Consider the following 5,442-nt stretch of genomic DNA (forward strand, 5'->3'; position numbering starts at 1 on the left):
AAGCTTATTGGCTGCTTGGATGCCCAACTGTATGATGTAACTGCTCAAATCTCTTCGTCATTTTTCTACTGAGTTGTGTATTTTTAAACTGTCTTGTGCAATTCTTTATATATTTTGGGTATAAACCCTTCATCCGTTATGTGCAATAGATACCTTCTCCTGCCATGTGGGTTTTTATTCCCTTACTTGTGTTTATCGGCTCTCATGAATGTCAGCTGATTTCCCTGCAAACTTTTTAACTGTTCAGTAAACAGTATACAGAAGTTACTACATGCCAGTCCTGTTTTCAGTGCTTTACGTAGATTAACTCATTCTATCTACACAACATTCCATCACGTAGACACTCTTATTACCCCCATTTCACAGATAGCACAGTTGAAGAAAGGGAAGGGCAGTAATCTGCCCAAGGTCTTCTAGTGGGGTAGGCCTTGAAGCCAGGCTGTCTGGCTTCAGAATCCACACCTATTGGTATCCACGCCGCACTGTTTCTCCCAGGCTTATTGTGCTTGTCCAAACTCTATCAATGGGCATTCTTTGAAGTATAGTTCCCGATGCAGTCTGGGGAGGATTTTCATTTGGCCAGGAGCCTAAAGCACTACACATCCAACTCCAACTTGAAATAAGTTGCCTGTAGTTTTTCAGACCCAATAAAGGCTGTGAATTCAGGGCCCATTAAACCCCAGCCACTCAGCCCGTGGCTAGGGATTCTCGGGACTGGTTTTCTTTCTTCCTGTATTCTCTTCACTCCTTCCGAAAGAGCTCAGCCCTTCTTGTATCCTGTTTCTGTGCAAGGCAGTTTCTTTCCTGATTCCTCACCATGTGTGGGGCCTAACACTTCTTCCTAGAAATGCCCATTCATCACTGTACTACTGACACCTGGCCTCCAGAATCCAGACACGCCCCAGCCCTCTTGGACTCAGGTTGCTGCCCAGCCCTGCCAGCAGAGCATTCCGTGCTCCCACAGTCTCATCGTTCCTTTGCATCCTCCTTCGCAGTCCACCCTACTGCCAAAAAGGAAAAGCAAGAGGATTTTAACATTATCATAGAAATGGCAGCGGAAGTCAGTGTTTCCCGAGGCTCTTGGGCCTGCAGTAGAGAGGAGTGGCTGGCTGTTGCAACTGCCTTCTGAGAAGGTTGCCAGGACTACAAGGCAAAGGCCTGTGGGTAAAGGAGAAAATTCTAGTAGCAGGGAAAGGCAGTTTGCAGAAGAGAGTTTACCAGCTCCTGTGACAAGAGAAGTGGGGCCTTGGCACGGCTGAGCAGATGAAAAGGTGCTAACCCAAGTGTTACTCCAAGTGTTCTTTCTAGGTGGGATGGGGTTCTGTCATCAGAAAAGGTCTCACGGGAGGCTGGAAGCAGTGGCTCATGTCTGTCACCCCAGCACTTTGGGAGGCCAGGGAAAAAGGGTCACTTGAGGCCAGGAGTTTCAGACTAGCCTGGGCAACATAGTGAGACTTCGTCTCTACAAAAAAATAAAAAATATTAGCTGGGTATGGTGGCATCTACCTGGGGTCCCAGCATTTAGGAGGTTGAGGTGGGAGGATTGCTTCAGCCCAGGAGTTAGAGGCTGCAGTACGCTATGATTGTTTCACTGCACTGCAGCCTGGATGACAGAAAAATACCCTGTCGCTTAAGAAAAAAAAAAAAATGAGCGGAGCAAGATGGCCGAATAGGAACAGCTCCAGTCTCCAACTCCCAGCGCGAGCGACACAGAAGACTGGTGATTTCTGCATTTTCAACTGAGGTACTGGGGTCATCTCACTAGGGAGTGCCAGACAATTGGTGCTGGTCAGCTGCTGCAGCCCGACCAGCGAGAGCTGAAGCAGGGCGAGACATTGCCTCACCTGGGAAGTGCAAGGGGGAAGGGAATCCCTTTTCCTAGCCAGGGGAACTGGGACACACAACACCTGGAAAATCGGGTAACTCCCACCCCAATACTGCGCTTTAAGCAAACGGGCACACCGGGAGATTATACCCACACCTGGCCGGGAGGGTCCCACGGCCACGGAGCCTCCCTCATTGCTAGCACAGCAGTCTGCGATCTAACCGCAAGGCAGCAGCGAGGCTGGGGGAGGGGCGCCCGCCATTGCTGAGGCTTAAATAGGTAAACAAAGCCGCTGGGAAGCTCGAACTGGGTGGAGCTCACAGCAGCTCAAGGAAACCTGCCTGTCTCTGTAGAATCCACCTCTGGGGACAGGGCACAGCTAAACAACAACAACAAAAAAAGCAGCAGAACCCTGTGCAGATGCAAACGACTCTGTCTGACAGCTTTGAAGAGAGCAGTGGATCTCCCAACATGGAGGTTGAGATCTGAGAAGGGACAGACTGCCTGCTCAAGTGGGTCCCTGACCCCTGAGTAGCCTAACTGGGAGACATCCCCCTCTAGGGGCAGTCTGACACCCCACACCTCACAGGGTGGAGTACACCCCTGAGAGGAAGCTTCCAAAGTAAGAATCAGACAGGTACACTCACTGTTCAGCAATATTCTATCTTCTGCAACCTCTGCTGCTGATACCCAGGCAAACAGGGTCTGGAGTGGACCTCAAGCAATCTCCAACAGACCTACAGCTGAGGGTCCTGACTATTAGAAGGAAAACTATCAAACAGGAAGAACACCTATACCAAAACCCCATCAGTACGTCACCATCATCAAAGACCAGAGGCAGATAAAACCACAAAGATGGGGAAAAAGCAGGGCAGAAAAGCTGGAAATTCAAAAAATAAGAGCGCATCTCCCCCTGCAAAGGAGCGCAGCTCATCGCCAGCAACGGATCAAAGCTGGTCAGAGAATGACTTTGACGAGATGAGAGAAGAAGGCTTCAGTCCATCAAACTTCTCAGAGCTAAAGGAGGAATTACGTACCCAGCGCAAAGAAACTAAAAATCTTGAAAAAAGAGTGGAAGAATTGATAGCTAGAATAATTAATGGAGAGAAGGTCATAAACGAAATGACAGAGATGAAAACCATGACACGAGAAATACGTGACAAATGCACAAGCTTCAGTAACCGACTCGATCAACTGGAAGAAAGAGTATCAGCAATTGAGGATCAAATGAATGAAACGAAGCGAGAAGAGAAACCAAAAGAAAAAAGAAGAAAAAGAAATGAACAAAGCCTGCAAGAAGTATGGGATTATGTAAAAAGACCAAATCTACGTCTGATTGGGGTGCCTGAAAGTGAGGGGGAAAATGGAACCAAGCTGGAAAACACTCTTCAGGATATCATCCAGGAGAACTTCCCCAACCTAGTAGGGCAGGCCAACATTCAAATTCAGGAAATACAGAGAACGCCACAAAGATACTCCTCCAGAAGAGCAACTCCAAGACACATAATTGCCAGATTCACCAAAGATGAAATGAAGGAAAAAATATTAAGGGCAGCCAGAGAGAAAGGTCGGGTTACCCACAAAGGGAAGCCCATCAGACTAACAGCAGATCTCTCGGCAGAAACTCTACAAGCCAGAAGAGAGTGGGGGCCGATATTCAACATTCTTAAAGAAAAGAATTTTAAAACCAGAATTTCATATCCAGCCAAACTAAGTTTCATAAGTGAAGGAGAAATAAAATCCTTTACAGATAAGCAAATGCTTAGAGATTTTGTCACCACCAGGCCTGCCTTACAAGAGACCCTGAAGGAAGCCCTAAACATGGAAAGGAACAACCGGTACCAGCCATTGCAAAAACATGTCAAAATGTAAAGACCATCGAGGCTAGGAAGAAACTGCATCAACTAACGAGCAAAATAACCAGTTAATATCATAATGGCAGGATCAAGTTCACACATAACAATATTAACCTTAAATGTAAATGGACTAAATGCTCCAATTAAAAGACACAGACTGGCAAACTGGATAAAGAGTCAAGACCCATCAGTCTGCTGTATTCAGGAGACCCATCTCACATGCAGAGACATACATAGGCTCAAAATAAAGGGATGGAGGAAGATCTACCAAGCAAATGGAGAACAAAAAAAAAGCAGGGGTTGCAATCCTAGTCTCTGATAAAATAGACTTTAAACCATCAAAGATCAAAAGAGACAAAGAAGGCCATTACATAATGGTAAAGGGATCAATTCAACAGGAAGAGCTAACTATCTTAAATATATATGCACCCAATACAGGAGCACTCAGATTCATAAAGCAAGTCCTTAGAGACTTACAAAGAGACTTAGACTCCCATACAATAATAATGGGAGACTTCAACACTCCATTGTCAACATTAGACAGATCAACGAGACAGAAAGTTAACAAGGATATCCAGGAATTGAACTCATCTCTGCACCAAGCGGACCTAATAGACATCTATAGAACTCTCCACCCCAAATCAACAGAATATACATTCTTCTCGGCACAACATCGCACTTATTCCAAAATTGACCACATAATTGGAAGTAAAGCACTCCTTAGCAAATGTAAAAGAACAGAAATTATAACAAACTGTCTCTCAGACCACAGTGCAATCCAACTAGAACTCAGGACTAAGAAACTCAATCAAAACTCCTCAACTACATGGAAACTGAACAACCTGCTCCTGAATGACTACTGGGTACATAACGAAATGAAGGCAGAAATAAAGATGTTCTTTGAAACCAATGAGAACAAAGACACAACATACCAGAATCTCTGGGACACTTTTAAAGCAGTGTGTAGAGGGAAATTTACAGCACTAAATGCCCACAAGAGAAAGCTGGAAAGATCTAAAATTGACACTCTAACATCACAATTAAAAGAACTCGAGAAGCAAGAGCAAACACATTCAAAAGCTAGCAGAAGGCAAGAAATAACTAAGATCAGAAAAGAACTGAAGGAGATAGAGACACAAAAAAAACTCCAAAAAATCAATGAATCCAGGAGTTCGTTTTTTGAAAAAATCAACAAAATTGACAGACCACTAGCAAGACTAATAAAGAAGAAAAGAGAGAAGAATCAAATAGATGCAACAAAAAAATGATAAAGGGGATATCACCACTGACCCCACAAAAATACAAACTACCATCAGAGAATACTATAAACACCTCTATGCAAATAAACTAGAAAATCTAGAAGAAATGGATAATTTCCCGGACACTTACACTCTTCCAAGACTAAACCAGGAAGAAGTTGAATCCCTGAATAGACCAATAGCAGGCTCTGAAATTGAGGCAATAATTAATAGCCTACCAACCAAAAAAATCCAGGACCAGATGGATTCACAGCTGAATTCTACCAGAGGTACAAGGAGGAGCTGGTACCATTCCTTCTGAAACTATTCCAATCAATAGAAAAAGAGGGAATCCTCCCTAACTCATTTTATGAGGCCAACATCATCCTGATACCAAAGCCTGGCAGAGACACAACAAAAAAAGAGAATTTTAGACCAATATCCCTGATGAACATTGATGCAAAAATCCTCAATAAAATACTGGCAAACCGGATTCAGCAGCACATCAAAAAGCTTATCCACC

Source organism: Rhinopithecus roxellana, chromosome 6 (genome assembly GCF_007565055.1).
Source record: "Rhinopithecus roxellana isolate Shanxi Qingling chromosome 6, ASM756505v1, whole genome shotgun sequence".
Taxonomy (NCBI): domain Eukaryota; kingdom Metazoa; phylum Chordata; class Mammalia; order Primates; family Cercopithecidae; genus Rhinopithecus; species Rhinopithecus roxellana.